The sequence below is a fragment of the Marmota monax genome, unplaced genomic scaffold, assembly GCF_021218885.2.
Source record: "Marmota monax isolate L192 unplaced genomic scaffold, Marmota_monax_Labrador192_F-V1.1 WCK01_AAM20220418_F8-fsc00013, whole genome shotgun sequence".
NCBI classification, from domain to species: domain Eukaryota; kingdom Metazoa; phylum Chordata; class Mammalia; order Rodentia; family Sciuridae; genus Marmota; species Marmota monax.
In genome coordinates, this window is record NW_026692202.1 from 1,610,923 (window position 1) to 1,635,274 (window position 24,352).

General features: G+C 45.8%; 1 protein-coding gene across 3 annotated transcripts in view; it reads right to left on the reverse strand.

Annotated features, from left to right (window-relative positions):
* Positions 1 to 10,326: 10,326 nt before the first annotated feature.
* The window catches only part of Foxo3 (forkhead box O3), a 120,416-nt gene continuing 106,390 nt past the window's right edge, over positions 10,327 to 24,352 (reverse strand). For all 3 annotated transcript variants that reach the window (XM_058575196.1, XM_046430385.1, XM_058575202.1), the window contains one exon: positions 10,327 to 14,983. The gene's annotated coding sequence lies outside the window, so the exon portion shown is untranslated. The remainder of the gene's footprint in view (positions 14,984 to 24,352) is intronic.

A 24,352-nucleotide genomic window follows, 5' to 3' on the forward strand; every position in this document is an offset into this window, starting at 1 on the left:
TTCAGGCCCAGCAGGAGCTGACACAGTTCCCTTGTCTCATTGGAGTCTGAGGCAGAATACAGGCCACACTGGGGCCAGGATAATAATGCTAAGGAGAGGGTAGGGATGAGTGGCTGAGAAGAACTTTCCCCTCAAGACCCACCCTGTGGGTAACTGTGCCAGCCCCAACTGTGCTTATGGAGACACATCTCAGTGGCCAAACCAGAGAGTCCCCATTTGGAAGATCCCACCTTCTAACCACCTAGGGCCAACAGCAACAGCAACATGGCCCCACAAGAAGTGGCAAGCCACAACTGCGGGGACTGCCAGCACCAGAGCTCAAAACCCAAATCCAGAAACTAAGAACTCCCCTCTGGAGTGTAAAACCAAGTTCAGAAGTAAGAAAAACAAAGTTTGCAGCCCAAGTTTCCTCCACAGGAGACACCCTGGGCAGGCAGCACCCTCCTCACAGCTGTGAGGCCTCTTCCTTGTAGGCTGGCCCCTCATTGGGAACTAATGACCCCAGCTGTGCCAGCTTCTAGGCCTCCTTGTTAACCCCTTGGCTTCCCCTATCACTGCCAGAAATCCTGTGCAGTGCTGAGAGTCAGAGATCACCACCAGAGTTAGTGGTGTGCACCTTCAGCAGCTTCTAATAAACCGAATGGGTAATAACGGTTGCCATTTGTGGAGTGCCTCCCCTGCTTTACCCACTGGCACCTTCCTCTTCTCTCCCCTCTCATGTTTGAAGCAGCACTAGGAGGCAGGAAGGGTTCGCCCATCTTGCAAATGAGAAATTGAGACAGCAGTCCACGAGCGGGGGCAGGATCTTCTCCTTTCGCCTACTCTATCACTTATTTGAGGCAAAAATAGATTTTAAAATGTGCCACTTAAAGAGATCACCACTCTTGTGTTGTCCATTTGGGGAAGTTTTTAAACTTGAAAGCCAGAAAACCCTGGAGAGAGAATGGGAAGAACCAGGATTTCCTCCCATCCAAAGGAGGCTGGCTGACTTTGGTCAGGGACCGATGTCCTTGAACTTTGGCCACCTTCATCAAAATGGTACAGGTACAGGTATCTGCTGCTCTTCCCTCTTGGGCTTGTTAAAAAATCAAATCCAGTTGTTAATGCATGGTAAAGGGAGAGGTCCGTGAAGAAGGACAATGATACCCTGTAAGAACACCACCAAATTTGAAGACTGGCAGCCTCAACCAGATTGTTGAAGAGTGAGTTTGGGGCCAGATGTCCCAGGACCTCTTTCATTTCATTTGTAAGAAACAGGCTCTGAGGCATTCTATAAAACCGTGTTAGTTTTATGATTTTGGAGGTCACCAGAAGGCTTACTATGGATGAATCTCAAACGCCCTAGACTAAGTGAAGAAGCTAGATGTGAGTCCATGTCTGTGCCCCCTAGGGAGAGGGTGTGAGGGCTGCCCCATGAAAGGAAAGTGACCACAACACTCAGAGCCACCATCGTTATTGCAGCAGTGCAAAAGAGGAGGGGAGAGAGAGAGAGAGAGAGAGAGAGAGAGAGAAGAAAGAGAGAGCAAGGGAGAGCGAAAGCAAGAGAGGGAGACAGAGCAAGAGAAAGAAAGAGCAAGAGAGACAGAGCAAGAGAGAGGGGCCCGGCAGGAGGGAGTTTTTATAGCCCAAATCTAATGGGGTCTCTGGGTCTGCAAGCTGACTTGTTGGCACAAGGGGGGTTGAGTGCTCAGCCTTCAGGGGGTGGGGTTTGAGTGTTCAGACTTGACGCAAACAAGTGATAAAGGATCAGACAGAGGGGGGGTTTGAGTGTGTGGATTATCCTGCAGCTAACATTCGTTCAGCCTGCCCTGCAGACAACTTAGTTCATCCTGTCCTACACTTAACACCCCTGTGTTCCCATCTTAAGGGGATCTGGGGTGGGGAGGAGTGCCCTACTCTGGTTGGAAGTCTCCTGGCCTAGTTCTGCCCCTTTCCTCAGGGTTCTGGAAGGAGCCACCTGGGCCATTTTTAGGTGCTCTAGGCACTCTGGGTTGAAAACATGATTGAGATCCTTGGACCTGCAGGATGTTTGCAATTTATAGACCCTCAGCCCCCTGAACGCACAAGAGTCTTGTTCAACAGCTGTCTGAGCACCAGAGTGTCAATGAACAGGAACAAATGGCAGAGGGAAGTCAGCAGCTGAGAGGACAGCCCATGAGCCATGCAACAGTTCAAGCCCAGGTCTGGACCTCCTCGGCTCCTCCAGATCCAGTAGCATAAATCCAGCCTGATGTAAAGGACATAATCATTTCCTATGGCTCTTCTTAAGAGCCGCCACAGGATTTAAGCCCCTTAGTGGCTTAAACCAACAACCAATGTTGTTATCTTGCGATTCCAGAGGTCAGAAGTCCAGAATGGCTCCCACTGAACTAGAATCAGGGAGGCATTGGCAGGGATGGTCCCTCCCAGAGGCTCTGGTGAGAACGCTGTTCCTTGCCTTTCCTAGTGTCTGAAGGCTTGCCCTTGTGGCTTCATGTGTGGCCTTTCCTCCATCTTCAAAGCCAGCAGTGACCCGCGGAGTCTTTCTCATGCTGCCATCTCTCTGGTTGAGTCCGTTTTATTCTGATTTCCTACCCCATTTCAGAGCCTTGTGATGACATTGGACCTACCCAGATAATCTTATTTTAATAAAAATCTGTTGAAGGGCGGGGATATAGCTTAGTTGGTAGAGTGCTTGCCTTGCATGCACAAGGCCCTGGGTTCAATCCCCAGCAACACACACACACACACACACACACACAAGTCAATGGATACAAGGCTTTGGGACTGGGGTTGTGGCTTAGTGGAGAGTACTTGCCTCCCACATGTGAGGCCCTGGGTTTGATCCTCAGCACCACATATAAATAAACAAATAAAATAAAGGTATTGTGTTCATCTATGACTAAAAACAAACAAACAAACAGTTGATTAATCTGTGATCCTTAAAAAAAAAAAAAGAGCAGCTTAAGGAAAAAAAGAAAAAAAATCCCTAACCCCCATTTGCTTTATAATCTAACATATTCATGGATTCCAGGGACCAGGATATGTTCTCTGGGGAGCTATTATTCTGCCTACACACAAGATATTCCTGAGTAGGTGGATATTTTTACCTTTGACCCCCCCCACACACACACACACACAGGGATATCTAAAATTTAGTGTTCTTCAGAGTCATGGGAAGTAATGTTTTCAAACATTGAATTTGGGGCTCTGTGGGGTTCTGATTCAGTCCTTCTGGAATGGGCCCAAGGTATTGGAAAGTTTAGGTTGTTCCCTCATGCCTTTCTGATACGTGTGATCCAAAGACCACATATGGAAAAATCTGCTTTCCCTTGTCATTGGATAGGGTATAGTTATGGTAGTGGGACCTTGAGGTGGAGCTGGGGTAGAGGGTGCAGGCTAAGAGATGGGGAAAGGAGTGAGAAAGGGAAAAGAATGGAAGAGAGAATCATTGGTAAATGTTAATACGTTGGCCTTTGCCTTCTAAACCTTAAGCTCTAACCACTAACTCTGGCACAGTACTGGCCCACAGATGGCCCTCAATAACCAATAATCAAGGGTGAATAGGGAGATAGGCATTTGCATTTCCTCATAAGATAATACCTCAAGGGAGGTAATATCAGTACCCCTCATCAACAGACAAGAACCCTGAAGCTTGGAACAGCTAAAGCGCCTCCACTGCATCTAACTCTGAAGATGGACTGTGCCTCACACTACAGTGGGGGCCTGTTCTCACACACACAAAAAATGAGTTCTTGTGGGGCTCAGGGGCACATGTTTATAATCCCAGTGACTCAGGAGGCTGAGGCAGGAGGATCACAAGTTCAAAGCCAGTCTCAGCAACTTAGCAAGGCTCTGAGCAACCCAGAAAACCCCTGTCTCTAAATAAAATATTTTAAAAAAGGGCTGGGGATGTGGCTCGGTGGTTAAGCACCTCTGGGTTCAATCTCTGGTACAATTAAGGAAGAAGGAAGGAAGGAAGGAGGAGGAGGAGGAGGAGGAGGAGGAGGAGGAAGAGGAGGAGGAGGAGGAGGAGGACAACAACAGCAACAACTTGTGTTCTTGTGGTGTGTTGTGCACTTATTACTACACAAAAGCTCACCATTATAAGCTTGATTTGCTTTGAGTTCTATGTTAATGAGTGACTTCTATAAGAAGAAACCTAAATCAGGCCTGTGCAGTGGCCGCGCTGCCCAGGGAAGATGTTTTTATTCCTCCAGAGGTGGAACCAGCTCAGGGCACAGCTGGGCCTTGTGGGAGGAGGCCTGGACCCTTGCACTCAGGGAGGGACAAAGATGGCAATTAAAGCTCAAGCCACCCTGGTTGGTGCTCTTTAATTACATTCTTCCCCAAACACTTGGCAGGGCTGCAACAGTGCTCTGGGCAGGAAGGGGTCCATCTGGGCCCTTCCTGTAGACAGCAACATCAGAGCGCTTCTGTTCTCTCTTCCGGCCTCTCTGTCCCTGTCTGTCTGTCTCTCTCACACACATATACAGAAACATCAGGGGACAGCTTCAGGCTGCTGCCATTTCCAAACCTCTTCAGACTAGCAGCAAATTCTCCTGGCCTCCTGTCCGCATCAGGCAAATGATCCAACTGGGCCACACAGGTCCCTGCCTCAGGTCACTTCTTTGGGAACCAGCCACTCTGCAGGGCTGACATCTGTGTAGGGGGTATCATCTCCTCTGAAATGGACAACATGAAATAAGCCACTCTCTCCCCGTTCCATCCCATTCCTGTCCTCCTGGCCCTTCTTCATCCCCATCTCCAAGTCCCCTTTCTCTCATCCTTTTCCCTTTCTCACTTCTCTCCCTGGCCCTTAGGATGCACTTTTTACCAAAGCTCCCTCCCCAGGGTGCCACTACTTTAGGCGGGTGGCATTGGAGGACTGAGCCAGAAAGGGGAGTTACCCTTTAGGAACAGTGAATCTTTGAGCCCACATTGAAGTCTGCCTCAGTTTCCCTTCTGGAGAACCAACGTATTAACCTTTACCAACACCCCCGGCTCAAATCAGGATCTGTTGTTTTGCTATGCGCACACGCAGTGGTTCGCAAAGTGGAGCTCCTTTTCTAGGCTCCGTAGGATCCCTTTATGAAGTCGGGGGGTGCAGGAAGTAGACTTGGCAAATGGGGAAACCCACACCAGAGCAATAGAAATGATGCACTCAGGGACCCACAGCTCTTGGTGGCAGAGCGAGGGCCAGAAACGATTCCTTTGACCATGTCTTTCAAGGATTCAAATTTTGGAGACCATGACCATGATTCTCTGGAACACACCATGGAGGAAGCAGACCATGAGCCCAGCATCTGCTGAAAGACCCTAAAGAGCATCAAAGAAAGCAAGGCTGACAAACGTTAAGGCCTGGGTAGTTTTTGTACTTGATTACTTCATAATCTAGTTATACTGATGGGTTCGCTAGATTATGTTCCTATATGGTAAAACCCCCAGTTGCCCCTGGAGTGGGGGCCAATGAGATGGTCAATGGTGATGAGGATTGTATGAAGGGCTTGCTCTGGAATTTCTTGAAGTGTGGCTCAGAGACTTCCGGGCACATTCTCAGGGTGTCTGCATGACCTTGCAAGACAGGCAGCCTTGACTCCATTGCAACACCAGCAAGACTGAGGCTCAGAGAAGTAATTGACTTATTTATCACTGTCGGGCTGGTGACCTATAGGGCTGGGTGCCAGTCGAGGTAGACCCATTTGAAGGCTGTTTCCCTCCCGGCCCCTTGACACCGGCTCCCCACATATAAGCTTCCTCTGTTGTCAGCACCTGCCTCCTGGCTTCTGTGTGCAGGAACAGAAGAACAGGATCCCCTCTCTGCAGTGCCACCCTGCACAGTAGGGCAGGGGGAGGCTATTAGTTGTAGAGCTTCTCCTTTGGAGGAGCCATTTCCCTCCTTGGGAGGTGTCAGTGAGACTCCAGAGCTTTGGGGACAGCTCTGCTTTGAAGGCTGGCAGGCTTGTCCAGAGCACCCTGGCCTAGGGCCTGGTCCAGCACTGCTGTCCCATGCCCAGCTGGGCTGTCCTCCAGATGGTTGTGCAATCTCACTATGAATAGGCCTGGGTGTGTGGTTTGGGGCCAAGGAGACCAGACTTATTTCCTTTGGGGTGACAGCTCCCCTTTGGAATTCTGGGAGGTGAGGGAGCTCAGCTGGAAGGTCAGGCTGCTGACCCCAGGCAAGGCGGTCCAAGCTGGTGGCGTGAGGGGAGGAGGCTGAGGCCAGACTGGATGGACAGGTTGGCAGCATGACTCTTCAATGTGCAGAAATCACCTGAGTGCTCAGAGCTGCTTCCCGTCCCTAGCAGTCATCATGTCACCCTGACTCCACCTCCTAAGTTTCCCTCCCACTCTCCACCCAGCCTCACCTCCTGGTGCAGGCCTCCCTTTCCTTAGGTATGGACTTAGAGAGCAAGGGAAATAAAGATTTGCAATTTTTATTTTTTTGGTACCAGGGCTTAAACCCAAAGGGTGCTTAAACACTGAGCCACATCTCTAGCCCTTTTTATATTTTATATAGAGACAGGGTCTTGCTGAGTTGCTTAGGGCCTCACAAAGCCAGCTGAGGCTGGCTTTGAACTTGTGATCCTCCTGCCTCAGCCTCCTAAGCCACTGGGATGACAGGCATGGTGTCACCATGCTCAGCTGCGATTTTCTTTTAAAAATATTACAAGCATGAGACTAAGAAAGCAGGGATTCACACACCTTGTTGGCGGTATGAATTGATACATTGAAGAGCAATTTGGTCAACTTCTGTCAAAAATCACTAATTGTATATCCTTTGACCAGCAATTCCATGTTTGGGGGTTAATCCTACAAAGATTCCTGCACATATATGAAATAATATAAGGATACTTGTTGCAGTGTTGCCAATAATAAATGCTTGGAAACAATTCAATGTCTAGTGTCCACCAATAGGGATCTCCTAGTTAATTCAGTTATGGTGCATCAATACAGCGGAATTCTTCATAACTACAGAAAAAATGCCAGGAAGCTTTGTACTATTTCCTTCATGGGTAGGTTAAAAAAAAAATTCAGAAAACAAGATGGCCAATAGTACATTTTTTTTTAAAAGGGGAAAGTAAGGAATCAGTGTTTTTATTATTTAAAGGAACACAAGAAGTTCTGAGATACAAAGTTTCTTTTATCCACACAAGAAACTTTGGCATGGAAAGAATTAGGCAGGTAGAGTCAAGGATTTGGGGAAGATAGTCCCTATATCTTTTAATGCTTTCTGGCTTTTGAGTCATCTGAATGCATTATCTTTCAAAATATTAATTTAAAGATACAGTACAAAGAAATGAAGACAATTTTGACAAAAAAATTCCATAACTCAATTTCCCTAATGGACGTTTGTGTTTTGGAGACATGTCCTCACATGGACGCCTACTTCCTACTTGTGGGAGTTGCTCATCAGGTACTTACCGTGGGGAGGAAGAGTCTCTCCTCCCTTGCTGGAAGGGCTAGCATTTTCTGGTCCCTGGTCCTTCTGACTGGGGCTCAAGCAGCAGGTAGCTCAGATTTCTCTGACTCTGGTAGCCACAGCCAGGGCCTGAGTCCTGTGGTGAGGCCCAGAGTGTCCAGGACACAAGGATTATTTTGATTTTTATATTTGCCTTTGAGTATTTCTCTCCAGCCATAGTTTCGCAATGGTTGATTCTAATTGTATTCTTTATATCAATAAGTACATAGTTATAAACATTTAGGTAATTACATTTAGTATGAGATTATATATATATATATATATATATATATATATATATAGTTTTCATAATTACTGTTTTAGTGGATGTATAATAGTCCTTTGTTCTGGTTAGGTACCTCCTACAAGATGTTAACAGGAAGAAGTTATGAAGACACAAATTCACAATTTTGCTATTCATTTATTAGTCAGATTCCTGTTACAGTATAGTTATCTCATTATCTCCAGTTCTCAATATCCTCAATATCCTTCTCCCACCTTATTCCTTATTCTCTCCCGTCTCAGAATAGGAGTCAAAGCTGGTCCACCTCTGCTCTTTTGAAGCTATATTTATCTTTATAAAATTAGCACACTCCATTTTGATAAGTTAAAATAATACACAATGTTAAGAGCTGAAAGCCAAGCTCCCTTGCCTCCCTCCCCGCCGTTTACCCATCACCAAGTTTTCAGTGACTTCTAGATCACAGCCTCTCGACTTGGTTGGAAAGTCACAGGGGTTGAGCTGCTGACAGCTCAGTCTTTGTGGCTCTCTACAGGGCCTGTGACTGAGGGCTGTGGGCCAATCACCTGGAACCTCAGCAGCAGCTTTCTGTGGGCCATATAAACATCATCAGTTTCTTGCCTTGTTGTGAAGACAGTTCATGAATTACCATGGCTTCTCATTTCCCCACATCTTTCTAGAATCTACCTCTTACAGTGCACCCTAGGGCCTTTTTTCTTTTTAGGTATTGGGGATAGAACCTAGGGGTGCTTAACCACCTAACCACATCCCCAGCCTTTTTATTTAAGACAGGATCTCACCAAGTTGCTGAGGCTGGCCTTGAACTTGAGATCCTCCTGCCTTAGCCTCCCAAGTTGTTGGGATTAAAGATGCACCCCACCATCCAGGAGAAAGTATTCTTCTCCCTCCAGCCCTGCCTATGGGGCCCTCCAAGCCACTTCCGTTGTTGTCTTCAACAGAGATGAAAGCAGAGCTGAACCGGGTCCTTTTTCTGAGTGTTTCCCTCTTGAGACCCACACCTATAATACACTCCCTGCCCATTTCCACCATCCAATTGAGAAGCACGAAGGGGACCAAAAAGTGCTTCCTGCCTGACCGTGTCCATCTTCCTCCTTCTCCTTACCATGGGGTAGTGGTTGTGTGTATGCAGCATCTGGTGGATCTTGGCTATGAATCCCGCTTCCCTCCACCTTTGGACCTGTGTTGTGGTTGTGGTGTGCTGACTCGATTGGTTTGTCAGAGAAGCCTTTGCTGGCTGCGAGCTTCACCCCTACTATTTGATGTTTGCAAAATCAAACTCCTAAGGTATTTTAGACATCAGTCCAAATTTTCCTGTTTTAAACAAGATGCTGAAGCAGGGACACTCAGTGAGATTTGGTTCTTTATTCCATCATCTGGCAGAGGGCAGGCCTGGGTCAGGGTTCTCTTGGTGCCATTACGGGTCAGACCATCACTGCATCTGACACTGACTTAACTTTGCTGATCAGAGTTAACTCTAGCAAGTTTTGGTTGCATTTTTACATGGCGTTGGCAAACTCTAAGACCCTTAGGACAAGTGACAGTAGATGTCCATCTTTACTCTTTTGAGAGACAGAATAGCAATCTCACATTAAAATACCCTTTCCTAGCAGGCATTGGTATCAGAAGATGGTGAAGTTTTACCTTTTTATTAATTAAAAGAAAAGGCAAGGAAAACCCGACAAAAGCATGAATCTCCACCAAAACAGAACCCATCCCAAAGAGCCAACTTTAAAGCCCTCTCAGCTCTCTGATGTAAAGCCCATAGTGTTGCTTGGGACCTTTAAACCAGAATTCTGGGGGTTACTGTAAGTGCAATAATTTTTACAACCCGTCTACTAAGAAGCACAATCAAGGCTACTAAGAATAGTTTTACAACAGGGCGGTGTCCCTCCTAACAAGGAGGCACTAATGTACACACAAAGGAAAAATGTACGCTGTTGCCCTCAGAAGGCTGAAGCACTGTTTGCCTTTCAACGTGTAGGAGGGCCCTGCACATGACTGACACTCATTTGCTGGACTCACATGAGGAGGACCTCATTAGGCTCAGATCACTTGCAGGTTAAAACCTCTGGCAGTCATGAAGGTGGAATCTAATTCCTGCCTCTTTGGGGCCATAGGACTCAATACACACCAAGAGAGACCCCTGGCAAACATGAACTTCATAAATCCGAATTTATTAAATTGTCTGGCTGTCTGTGGAGGTCAAAAGTGGGCCAGAAGCTAGACACAGGGGTCAATGCCTGTAATCCTAGTGACTTGGAAGACTGAGGCAGGAGGATCACAAGTTCTAGACGAGTCTCAGCAACTTAGTGAGGCCCGAAGCAACTTAGCAAGACCCTGTCTCGAATTAAAAAAAAAAAAAATGTTCTTTCTTTTTTTTTTTTTCAAAAACAGCTGGGAATTTGGCTCAGTGGTAAAGCACCTTGGGTTCAATTCCTGACTGAAAAAAAAAAAAAAAAAGTGGGCCAGACAAAAAGGTTGCTGGGTTCACTTATAGATTACACGAGAGTCTCAGCACTGTACCGTTGTAGTCTGAGAGGCAATCCCACGGAAGACTTCGAGATAAACTCGAGCACTGCATTCCTAGGGTTAGGTAAAAAGACTTCTTGGAGTAAGACAAGAGTGTCATCGATGCTTTATTTACATGCGTCACCATCTCTTTTACAAACTAGATTACAGTTTTAAATGGAATACACAAGGCAATATCTACAAACACCAAGGAAAGTAAGTACTGCATCTCCATTTCGTTTGGAAAGGGGAAGATTCCCAAATCAAACTGGTTTTGATCCTTGAGAAGAAAGGCTGCAGAGTTAATTCATGGCAACACAGAGTTAGACAAAATCCTCATAAAAATGCGATGTGATAGTGTTCGCTTTGAAAGAAACGATGAGGTGCTTCGAACCAAAGGATGAACTACTCGATTCTTAGGTGTTTGAATATGGCCATGCACCATATTTAACTCTAGTTTGTATAGGGTATGAGGAAGAAATTGAAACAGATAAAGACAGTTTTACAGATACTGTATACAGATTTTTTTTCCATTCATGCAACTTTTTTTTCTTAAAAAAAAGTTAAACATGTGAAGCCAAAATGCACAATACATTTTTTTTTTTTAATATTCACTAATTTTTCTGGTCCTCCTTCACATCTGTTTACATTTCCCACATACATAATGTGCTAGGACAAGTATACAAGAGAAGACTGATTGCCAGGCAATGAGATAATTTTAGAGAAAAAAGTGATCAGACACACAGTTTTTTTTTTTTTTTTTCTTCTTCTTCTTTTAAAAAGCAGTCACACAAGTATTTCTGGAGTGTGGCAGAGGCCTCGCAATCATTTATTCATCAAAGAAAAACACAGAAGAATAAAATTAAACAAGAGGAAAATATTTCAACCTACAAAATATGTTACCCACTTAGGAATTTGATCAAATATCACACACTCTTTTCGGTTACTTGGGCCTTTAAGATCCTGTCTGATGGACACGACTCCACAAGAATTTTACTCTCCCCTCCTGCCCTGCCTCTGCTGGGCTCCGGAAGGGGCTACTTTTTCATACCTCTTTACCAGTGATTGCATTTCTACAGAAGAATTTGCTTTTCTTAATTAAAAAAAAATCACATTACATCTCATTATATGATGTTCCCCAAATACAGCACGAAAAAAGAAAAATCAGAGTTCAGGGCTCTCAAGAATTTTCTTTTTGATTTTAGAGAGGAAGAAAGGGTAACATTTTTATTTCCTCTCATCAGCCCTTGGTGCCAACACGTGGATAAGAGGACTTGCTTTTTGACCGCTTTATTCTTGATGGTCTTTTCCAAGAGAATCAAATGTTCTTTATTCTCTAAATGGATGGAGTTCATTAGGTAGAGGCAAAGTCTGTCCCTAAGATCCTTAAACTGAGTACAAGTTTGGAAGCCACCTGAAGTCACACCCTGAGATGGGGCAAACCTGTCCTGAGTAGTGAGCTACAATGTCCTCTCTTCAGGGCGGGGAAGGGACATACATGATGCTAAAAATCAACATTGAAAACAAAATCCACCTCGTAGTACACGTGTGTGCATGGTCCTCCTAGTAACAGGAGAGACAGACGCCTGAAAAAAAGTTTTTGAATGTGTTCACCATTCATTATGTTGCAGAGGATTCAATAAAGGAAACCAGCCTCAGGGGCATTCACAGTTAATGGGGTGTGCTGAGCCCGACGGTCAGTCCTCATGCCGGGTCAGCGAAGGCTTGCGATAAAGCTCTTTTCTGGCTTTGGTACAGGTATCAAGGTCTGGAGCCCGAGGAGAACCTGGGAACCCCAGGGTGCATGTCAACACTAGGTTCACTGCTTGCTAACTTCCCATCACAAGGCAGGCAGCTCACTGGGAGGCTGAGAGCCAAGCCGCACGGCTCTTCTCAGGACTCAAACATTACAGCCCCTAGCCCAGGCTGCTAAGTAATCCGGTGAGGTGCTCCAGATCAGAACATTCGTTGTTAGGGATACAAGACACTCAAAATGCAATGTTGACCCATCCTGAAAGCAGGGTCTTGATATAAAGGACAGAGGATTACGGCTACACCTCTGCCTAGTCTAAGGGGCCTTGGACTGAGCTCAGAGGGCGGTGCAGGGAGTCTGGACGAACCTCTCCTGGGCCTGGTAGGCTCATGGTGCTGATGCTGCCTTTGACCAGGCTCTGGTCTCAGCTCTCCACAACACTCTATGTGTAGATGCTGATTGAATTATTAAGAAAAAAAAAATCAAAGCATTCCCCCCTCCATTTTCCTGATCTATTCTGTGGCTGCCCTGTCCCTCATGCCCCTCTGTCCCTCCCTCAGCTGTTTCACATTGTGTTATAATCGGGTTCTAGGACATTTGGTAGGACATTGTGCCTGAAATCCAACAAACATTGGAAAAGCAGAGAATCAGTGAGAAGCCACATGTCTGAAAGGACTTCAACATTTCCAAGCTGGAACACACTGGAGAGTTGCCTTTCTTGCTCCGGGAGCAGCTCCCTGGGTCCGTAAAGCTGCACAGGCAAGTACCTAAGTTGTGAGTTAATTTGCTTGTTTCTTTGAGCTCAGGAGAGAAATTCTCAGGCCCTCCTGTTGGAAGCACTCGGGATCCTCCCTCATGTCTGACCTCTCTCCACACCCCTTCCCCTGCATCCCTCCCAGCTGCTGCCACTGCCTCTGCAGTGGCCCCCCACCCTGGCACCATCACCTAGGGAGCCAGAGAGGCAGCCCTCCTTTGCTGACACTGGACAGTTCTCGCGTACATCAGACAAGTAAAGAACCAAGGAAGTAGCTAGCGTTATCATAAAGGAATATAGTAGGCAAGTCCGGCTCACTGACAAGCAGACCACGTGAATAGAATACATATTTAAAAAAAATCATACATACTTTTAAAATGAAGATTATAAACATGTAGCAGTTCAGAAAAGGCAATATGCTATAGGTCTACCATAACCACAATTGCACGACAATTTACAGATTTAGTAAAAGGCAGGGTGAAATTGACAGGGCCATCGCTCAAACGTGACAATCCAAGCGAGGCAGGAGAGACGTGTGACAATACCAAATGGAACTCTCATTATGCTAGGAGCTGTGCTTACCACCCATATGGCCCCCGCCCCAGAGGGGTTACAAAGCAAAGGTGCACAAAGGGTCCCTGGTGGTGGTGGGTGCGGGGATCGGGTGGCATGTCTGTGTTGGTGCTCACTGCCACGGTGCAAGCATCGAGGGGAAATCAAGCAGGGAAGTCTGTGCTGAAATACTAGCCTGTATTCCTAACGCCCATGCACAAGGTTCCACTTTTGTACTGTACATGATAAAAAATATTTATACATTTATTTGCCTAATGCTTTTTATGCAAAGAAAAGTCTTCATATATCACTTTGGAGAAGTATGTATATGCTGTGCTAATCAGAGCGTCGTCACACCAGTTTCATAGGTACCAAATGTGTTCCCAACTCTTCTGTCTACCAAAGGGGGCAATGAATATATCACACTTTCTAGGTTAAACAGAAAGCACCTATACAGCACCGTAACTTTTTGAAAACAAAACAAATTGAAACCCACAGAAGCAGGAAAGTTTTTAAAAAAAAGAAAGAAAAAAGGAAAACCAAAACTGCCCTATCTTGTACTTTCATGTGTCACTCGAACAATTATAACCTAACTTATATAAAAAAATCAGTTTGTAGGCTATTGCCTTTCACTCATACACTTCTAGAAGATCAGATTATACACAGCAAGGCTGAAAATAATCAAGGATGTGTACTTTAAAAACAGTGAAGTTAGACCTGCCTTAGCATTGACTTGGTTTGTCCTCTTCACACATTTCTCACTGCAAGCTTCATGCTCACCTTCAAGTTCATTTCTTCTGCAAAACAAAACAGGACACTTTTCTCCTTAAACTAAATCCTTTAGTGGCTTTTGGCAATGAGTGGACAGCTGAGCTGACTTCTTTCCTGAAAAGATCTAGTTTCTAACGGAGAGGCCAACGCTGTCCACTGCATTAGCTGAGGAGACCACAGGCCCTACTGACCTGCAGCTGCAGAGCAGGCACTGGGGGTCTCGTCCACAGACCATCCTGACTCAGACCTGGAAACACACTGGGTCAGACGCGCGCTCCACTCGGCTCGCCTGTGCGTGCTCAGTCCTGGACAGGCGCACACAGCGAACAATTGTGCCATTGTTCAGTTTTTAGAAAAGGGTAATTTTCTACCAAACAAAAGAAGAAAGAAAATCCCCCTCTAGTTTATGTAATGTGTTAGTTTATGGAGTTCCACGGGCTCGGGGGCTTGTGACGCCCGAAGCCAGAATGGTAACTGGTACAACATTTTCCTTCTGTTTTAAAATTTGCCAGGGGAAGGACGGTGAACATTTGAACAGAAAAATACTGCAAGTTTATGCGTGTGAAAAACTTAGAAGGTCAAAGGAAAACAAACACAAAATGACACTGAAAACATCCCATAAACCATCGCGATATCAAAACACCACAGAATTGCCAGTGGGGCTCACGGTGTGCTCTGAAGGAGATTGGGTGCTGACAGGGCTGTCCTCTGCTGGCAGGTGGGCTCGCCACCCCATATGAGGAAGATTTTGCATACTTTATGGAGTTCAGTTCCAAGGGTAAGTACTTCACCCGGGTAAGAGGCCATTAACAGTCTCTGCTGGGTTAGGAAAATGGCGCGGGATTCACAAAGGTGTTAAGCTGTAAACGGTATCACTGTCCACTTGCTGAGAGCAGATTTGGCAAAGGGTTTTCTCTGTAGGTCTTGTGTCAGTTTGGGGGTCTAAAAGAGGAGAAAGAAGATCACACATCATTAAGGACTTCAAATAGCACGAATGGGCACCCAGGAGGCGGCCTCATCAGCCTCCTGTCTCCTCGCCCCACCCAGGGCACACCAGGAAAGCATTTCAAAGGTCTGAAAAATCTAAGGATTAAGCAGGAAGATGACTTACCTTATTTCTTATTTTGTCCTAATTATAAAGTGCTCCAAAGTTGAAAGGCTCAAAGGAAATGGGAGTCATTAACTTTGGGAAGCTAACAAAGAGCACATTAGAGGTGTTTTAGCTCTGTTAAGTTAGGGATGTCCAGGGTGCAAATGAAGTTTGGTTCTGGATTTTTGGACTGAGGGGTTTCCTGGGGACATGGAACTTTCATACCCAAAGTAAACCAGCTAAGCTTCTCTGGTTCTTCCCCACCAGCCAGGCAGCCCAAATGAACTTGCTGGACGCGTTTTCCCTTAACACCCTGATGACACGACTACATTCTACAAAGGCTTAGTACGTCTGCACTACAGGGTGTGGGTAGTTTTGACTTCCCCACCATAAGAACAGCAAGTCACCTCTCAGTAGGCTATCTTAGATTTTTACATTAAAAAAACTATATAACAAAATAAACATAATTATATAATACACATAGAGCCAAACAAATCTCCCACAAACATCTGTTTAACAAATAACAACATTATTATTATTATTTTGTCTCTAACAGTCTTCAAAGGAAAGGCATGGTGAAGGTCCTCCCAGAGCACCTGAATTTAGAAAAGTCTATCAGATTTCTTGTGACCACTGAGCCCAGAAAAGGTAAACAAAACAAAACAAAAAAAAAAAAAAAAAGAAAAAGAAAAAAAGAAAGAAAAAGGCAGAATACTCAGTACTAGGCTATAGTTAAATAAACTGATGTGACAGACTCAAGACAAAAGATCTTTTGTTTACAGAGACAGTATTGGCTGTCATGGTGGTAAACGAGAAAAAGCTCAAGACCAAGAATTGGATAGAAAAGTAGTAGTGAAGCACCATAAACTCAGACCATGTGACTAAGTGATGGAAACACACCAGAAGATGCTCGCACCCACGTTACGTACAGGTGTGTCTCCACCAGGAGGAGATACTCTACGTCCACTTGGAATTTCCAAGTGTCCTTGTGACTTCAGTCTTTTCATGACTCTGTCCTTGCCGCCAATCTTACCTTTCATTCCCACATTTGCAAAGACAGCTACGTATCTATGGTCTTACTTACTTTTGACATAGCTCCAAAGAGAAGGAGTTAGGTTGTTTCAATGGAGAGAGAGACAATCAAGCAGGAAAAGAAAGGCTTTTTCTCTATAAAGTATATTTTCTCTCCATGAATCCCTAGTCTTTCGTTTCCCTGGCCAGTGGTTTTTTTGGAACATATTCTCTGCTTTGTTTCTTTATTTTATTTCAGACTATAAAATAATAGGTTATTAATTTCAGGGGAGAAAAAGCTCAAGTAAATCCCAGATCTGTGAGGACTCAGGCCTCACAGAGCTGGTGCTACTCTAAGTCCTTCACCTGGGCCCCAAGGCATGATCAGATAGGGGTTCACAAATAAGGTCCTTTGAAGGAGATTTGGTTTTTTCCTTCAATAATAACACTTGATAGATCACAGTGTAACATCACTATGCAGTTAGTCATCAGGGGCTATGGTCCCCAAGTCCCAATCCTGACTTTCTGTAAGTGCCAAGGGAGAAGTGGCAACGTATTACCTAATTCAGACCCTCTCCCTAGTTCCCTTTGGTGTTAATTATTCTTCTGCGGAAACTAATGCGGACTGGGAAGGTGACACTTCATTCCCCTAGTACAGAGGCAGAGCATGCAGCTTGCTGTGCTGCTGGGGCAAGACAATGTGAGGGGGAAGGAGATGGGGGTGTCCAGGTACCCCAACATGACATTGCTATAAGCAGGATAGGCCTATCAGCCTTGAAACCAGGGCAAGAGGCCCATCGGGGGCAGTCCAAAGCCATACCAACAACAATCCCCAGGCCACATACATTCCCGTTCCCTCAGCAAAGGCCCAGAATCTTCTGGGAGTGTCATCATTAAAAAGGAGATGCACTAATCATCACTTTCTCTTTCTGCAGAACGGGTGAGGCCACCTGTGATGCTATGTCACAGGCTTCCTCAGGGGGCTAGGCAGTGCCCTCCCAGGGAGGCCTCTGCAGGGAGCCAGCTCTGTGTCTGCAGGACGAGCCAGGAGGGGAGGCAGCTATCAGAGAGGCAGCTCTTATAGAGGACACATCTAACAGAGAAACTCTCACCACGCAACTGAAAGGCCACTGGTTGTTCTCTGTGATAGAAGGAAAAGGGACTATAACACTGTGAAAACATAAAGGAACCAAGTAATGTCACACAGAAATAGAGTCATCCTTCTAAGAGGCACACCAGGATCACCACTCACAACGAAGACCTGAGTTATAACAATCATCCTACAGGAAGCAGCAACTCTGCTTAGACTTCTGAGGCTCTTCTGCAGCTCACGGCATGTTTATGGGACACAGTCAAGGACCACAAGGGCGTGGGGCAGTGCACAGTCAGTGATGGAACTAGTCACCAAGCTGGGAGTTCAGTGAGACTCAATTGGGTGAGAGTTTCATGGGTTTTAAGGAAGCTGACATCACTCTCACGGATTCAAGTAGGGCCTTTTAGGTTGATGTGTGTGCGCTGAGGCCCTGCCAGCTTAAAAAACACCTGAATAAAGGAAAACTTTTGAAAGGAAAAGGTAGCAGATAGCTCACAGAATTACAGCTGTTACGCTGCAGTTACTAGGCAATGTATCAATTAACAATACATGTGGAATAGCTGCCCTGTCTCACAGGTGGCTGTCACGAAGAAGTAGATGATATCCCCTTACTCCTCCCTGCTCAATGACTATAACTATGACATGGGGATGTAGATGCAAGGAAAATGAAATGAGGAGACCAAATAAATGATGAGGCCCATTCTAAAAATATCCGTGGATGCTGTCATCTAGTCTCTGGTGAGAGGCAGTCCCTCTGTAATCCCAGCATCTGCAGGGAAGGCAAGCTTCTGCCTAATTATCACCAAGTCACATGATATCTGAGACAGGGAAACACCTCCCAAACCACACCAACATAACTCAATTGACTTTATCTGGGAATGGAACGTAACTACCCCCACCGCCGCCATCCTCCCACAGCTTAATCCCACTGTGAAAAACATGCATTTGTTAGTAGGGTTTTGATCTTCTTGGCAGAGAAGGACTAAAGACCCCAGTACTAAATGTGACAGGAGAAACATGACATGAGGATGAAACCCTTACATTCTCACACACATGAAGGTTTTCGGCCATCTTCCTCATTAGAATTAAAAAATGTTTGGCACAAAGTTTGCCTGAAAAACAAAATTAAAGTGAAACAGAACTCTCCTCACTTGGAAACACAGGACAACTGCCAAACCCACAATTCCCAGGGCAAGCTGGGGACTAAAGGTGGAAGATTCAGGAGAGAAAAGGAATGGATCCCTCGATCTGGGTGACCTCACGTGGAGTTCAAAGAACAGGGTGTATTTCAGAGCTTGACCATTTCACTCCAGGACAAAGAAATGCCTGCCTGCCACCATCTCTCCTTTACTCCCAGAAAGACTGAGCCACACCAATCCATCAGGAGCCACCGCCATCTGCCAGCATCCAGCAAGGACTTCAGAGCTGGTATCACCCTGGGAGAAACATTTTTGTGGGTCTAATTTTGAAATGCCAGCATAGCAGCAGTTCCTGTGGGGTTCATCTCCACAGGCAAAACCCTATGCAGCTGAAGAAAACACGAGCACTCCGACTTGGTCATTTTTCATTATCTTCTAGGTTGGACTAGGTGACGAAGGAGTTTGGAACATTGACGAAAACCAGCTTGATATTCAGCTATGGCAGGAGCCCAGCCAATGCAAGTCCAGCCCTGAGCTTTGCAATGCTGGCCATATAGAGCCATATCCTATGTCTGCCCGAGACGAGAGTCTATAAAAATCCATTTTGGCAAATGCTGTCAACTTGCCACTTGAGGCACTGAATAGTTTATGAGGGAAACAGAACAGGTAAAGAAGTTTCAGGCAGGCTGGAGGCCAGGTTGGTATTCAGTTGAGAAGCCTCCCCAAAGGAAAGTCAAATTTCCAGGAACCTGGCTCCCGGGCGCTGGTATTTTCTAATGGGCAAGTAAACATGAAGAAGGTAAGGGAAGCTTAGAAGCAGCAGCTTTAATGGCAAGGGTGACATTCAGGAATGATAGAGAGAGACACCTGACTACTATACTACTTACAACCAACCCACCTTTGTCAGGGTGAAAGCACATCCTGCCTCGTGGAAGTGTTGTGTGGTGCCACCTCCCAGGAGGCCTGGGCTTTCTCATGGGGCAGGTGAAGTCTGATGGAGAAGGCTGGAGACAGGACTCTTGAGAGCCACTGTCTCTGGGACAGCCTGACCCAGCAGGGACACCCTTTCAGCCAGCCCTTGTGCTGTGCTGACAAAAATGGGGGAAATGAGGAGCAAGGACCATCCTAGCACATCACAGCTGAAGGACGGAGAGCTGCACGGAGGCACACTGGCTTTTCTGTTGCTTAAACTCTAGGGATTACTGGTGGCCAAAGTAAGTTTATCATGAATGGCCTACCTCTGCATAAATCCATCAGGGAGGGATTGTGTTAATCAACATGTGCTTTACTGTCAACAGAGCCATCACAAGAGATTTCATATTTTCTTAAGATGCTTAGATTTTTCAAACTAAACAGAATTAGCATGTAATTTGGAATTACAGTCTTATAAAGAACCATTTTTTAAGGCAAAAAGCCCTAAGGGGCCTTTGGATCCTCTCTGGTTAATTGACCTTAATTATGATATCCAGAAATTTTAGCTGGCAAAGATCTGTGGGACTGAGTTCCACTGTCCTCATCCACACTTTCCTTTCCAATACCATTGAGAACAAAACCCTCTGCTCGTCTGATGAGTCAGGTTCAGGGGTCAGTGACACTTTGCCTGGCTGCCCTCCTCCCCACCCCGAGTGCATCACCTGCACCTTCAGAGAGCTCCTCCAGCCCCACCCACCCTCCCTGGGCTGCCCTTTAATGAACCCCCTTGTCTCTCACCTGGCACCTGACTGTTCAGTGCCTGGAATGATTACTTCCTTATGGACTATGAGCTCCTTGAAAGCAGAGTTAAGACTTCAAATCAACTCCCTTAGGGAGCACCTGTGATTTAAGGGTAAAGCTCAGACACTCCAGTGAGGGAAGCATAGTGTCCTTGATGTCCCAAGCAGCCTGGAAAGGGGACAGCATAAAATAGATGCACGATAAATGTTAGCTGAATAAATGAAAGAGCTGTCCTTCTGGAAGGGCCTGCTTTTCCTCTCTGCCAATTCAAATGCTTAGCCTCCTCTCTTGCTACAGCTTCATGACCCGCTCACATCTGCCAGGGCTGAGTCTTACTGGAGTCCAGCAGAATCGATTACTCATGGGACAGGAGCAAAGATTAGTAAACCTTTTTTTGGGAGAGGCTGACTTCTAATCAAGTTTCTAAAATTTCTATTTTGTATAAGATGAAATCAATACAAGGCACAATTTTAACATCCAACTGATTCTCAAGCACTTAATAAAGAACTCACCATCTTCCTTTCTTTCTGCACACCCCATCATTATCACTGGCCCCCAAATAGGAGTCCTGTAACTCTACATCTCAAGTTGCTGTCATTGATAAAGTGACTTACCATTTAAAGAATGAAAGGGAACTGTAGTTCAGGAGGATATGCTTAGAGACAAGAGTCATGACCTGAATATCTTCTCTGGGTATGACTACCTTCTCTGGGTATGATACTGTCCTGTGTGGCTCTTCCCTGAGCTTACTGGGGTGTGTGGGGGCAGGGGGCTGACTGATGGGAGCGTGCACGCTGGATTGCCCTAGATCTCCTGAGGGTGGGTGAAGTGTAGGTGCAGTCAGTCACAGGCCCACCCAAGGGTCCAGCTATCCAGAAGGGAAGAAGGGGGTTTCCAAAGTCCTCTTTTCCTACTAGAGATACAATGGGGGGCTTTGAGAGACAATCTATTTTTTTCCCAAGTAATTCTGAAATTCAAAGCACAAAGATAGCTTTTTTGAGCTTCACAAATAGTTCAAAGCCCTTATCCACCTGTAAGATGTGACCAGGACATGCAGGCAACACAGATTGTGGCCAAGAAGCAACCATCATGCTGGCACAACAGAGGAAGAAAACCAACAGGGAACTAAATGGAGGGACTCAAGTGTGGCTCCAAGATTGAGAAAGACAAAGGATTGCCCTGGGCCAGTGGCCAAGGGCAGGTATGCAGACTCCTGGAGTGAGGCTGTTCTAGACTTGTGAGGCTTTTGTGGCCCACATCTAGCTGCTTGGTCTGCACCTGCACTACAGCGGTAGGTGTAGGGGTCTCTGCCCCAGAGTGCCCCACCCCAGTCATCAGGGCAGCCTTGGCTTGACTGGGGCAGGGAGTGCTTCAGCTTGAGGCAATTAGTCAGGGGACAGCACTTTCAGTTCAGCCAAGGGGCCCCCTTCTAGCAGGTCTCACCAACACATAGACCCTCACTATTTATAACTATGTTGGGCTGTACTACTTTCTAGTTATTTCTAAATATACAAACAACCAATGAATGTTCCAATGGACTACAGTGGCATGAATACAAATGGAGGGCCAGTGGAAATTAATTTAGAATTCTGACCTTGGAACCCATAACACTCCTACCCATTGGGCCTCCTCTTCCTGGTCACTAATTTCCCCCAAGGGATCAAATCAAACACTCCACACAGATATGAATACTTAAAAAAAAAAAATCTTGTGGCCAAATTCTTCTTTCATCAGAAAGAGGAAAGGGAAAAAGAGGTTGAGCCGACAGGCAAACCTTCAATCAAACCAGGACTGGCAATTAAAGTTTGCCCTTCAGAAACCTGGAATTACCCCCTGAGACTTCATGACTAAGAGATTCCCATCCTTTAATAAATGAATGTTATGGATTTTTAGCAAAAAAGAGGTTATTTAAAAAGAAGAAACCCTAGAATTACAGAGTACGGTCCACATCAATCGCTGGGGGAGAAAGAAACAAAAGCAGACCAAACCTTAGGTTGCCGGTCCCCATTGTTCCCCCACACTCCAGTCTGGGGCCTGGCCACTGCTTCCTAGAGGAGACATCTAGAGAAGAGCAGGCTTGTGTTTTGGGGGTTCACCCACGTCAGAGTTGGAAGAGATCTTAAGGGTATTGGGACTGTATTTCCTGGTGCCCAAGTTGTGGCATAAGAGATAAACCACCAGCTTTCTGGAGCAGGAAGGCCCAGTCACTGCCAGCAGGATGGCTTTATGTGGCCCTTTCTACTTACATTTCTGAATGGCCTGACAGGGGAGAGGTTCAGGTTTTTTCCCCAACAAAAGAGAGGCTCAGGAAGAGGCAGGTGAAGTTCTCCTTCAGGTGCTTGTGACTAGTCCCTGCAGGGACCAAAAGGCCCTCTAAGGAGAGCAGAAGCCAACTAGCCAGGCTGCTCAGGAAATCGTTTAAAGATGCTAATGGTCACTATGGTACCACACACAGCCTCACCATTCCAACTGTAGTAGAAGTTCCCTTCTAAAGTGGAAAACACCAGCTTTGCTAGGGTATCCAGATTGGTAGGCAGGACTTCCAGGGAACATCGACTTTAGAAATTAAAAAAAAAAAAAAATGTTCATCCAACAGGCACGTGCTGTTTAATGAGAAGAAACCTGATTGATTCTAGTTTACGAGGAGAACAGTCATTCTTTTTACCCATAGTAAGATGGCTTGACTACTTGTTAGATTCTGTATTAATTTCTGGAACCTTTTAAAATCCCATTAAACATTAAATGACTTTAAAAAGATGCCAAAAGATGGCTGCCCATATCAGAGCTAGTCCTTGTAAGAGCTAGCCCTATGCCAGAAGGTTACATTTTAATCTGGTTTTATAGAAAAGCAAACTGAGATTTAAGAGTGACCTAGCTCAATGTCACATAGCCATGACTATGGCAGCCTTCTGACATGAGCCCCACAGGTCCTTGCTCCACTCCAAGGGACCTGCAGGGGAGGCCTTTTTAATCTGCAGCTCCCCTTAAAGCAGAGCCTCAGGGACAATGTGCTGAAGGGGGCAGCTGGCTCAGATCCAACCGTGATGGCCTGGCCGGCTCTGCAAACCAAACATGAACCAACACGAGGGTCCTGTGGGACATTTAGCAGAAACCAGCATCTGGATTCAGCCTGAACTCTGACCTATTTGTCTGGAGCTCCTGAAGTCATAGGGTCTGCATTTTTATGCCCCAAGACACAGGGAGAATACCCTGTGATGATGGAATGGGGCCCTCTAATAGGGTTGTTCAGGAAACCCAGCCACGTGAGGGTGTCACATCACATGAAGCCTTTGCTCCAAACCTTGTGGGTAAGGCAGCCTTTTGGTCTGGGACAAATGGTCACCATCACTGCCACCACCCTCCCAACTAGGCCATGCATCCCCTGAAGGGGAGACCCTATTTGATTCATCTCTCTCCTCTGTGCCCAGAAAATACTCAAATAAACTTCACTGAACGAATTCAGGTTTTCTTCAGCATTTTCACCAACAAGGGGTCTACCACATCGCCAGGTGGCCAGATCACCCACAGGCGGGACCAATTCCATGACTGGGAAATGCCTGACATGGGCAGAGAAGAAACTCAGTGGGAACAGGGAGGAAAAGGGCAAAGAAGGGCCTCTACAGCTGATTTTTCTCATCTGTCTACAGAGCAGTAAACCTGAGAGGATCACAGGTGCACCTGGGCCAATGCCACCTACAGAAAATGTTCCTTACAGAATACTGACTGTCAAGCATCATGAACATGCTGAAAAGCAGCATTTAATGGAGCTAATTATTACAAGTAGTAATTCCAGTGATTTTTGCGCCATTTATTTGTTCCACATAGCTCCATGGTTAAAGAAGGCTTCCCTCAAAGCCACTTATAAGTGTACTTGCTTGAAGTGGGAGCTGCTAAGGCTGTCTCCATGCTTCCTGGGATAGCCAGAGGAGAGCTTAGGTATGCTATAAACTAACAACCTAGGCAGGGCAGTGTCAGTGCTGGGTGGCACTGCATTCCAGGGAAAGATGACGTGCATAGTATACCTGTCTCTTCAGTCACAGTGCAGATACCATGATACCCTCTCCACACAGTATGCATTTACCACATGTTACATTCCCTAAGAAAGAGAAAGATCTGTATCAAGAAGAACGTGACACAGATAGCTGCTATTACCTGCATTTGGTTAGAAATCCTACCCCCAAACACAAATCTTATAAAGATACTACAGAACCACAACATTCAGAAATCAACCCAATAGGTCTCACAGATTGACCCCTCTTGGAAAG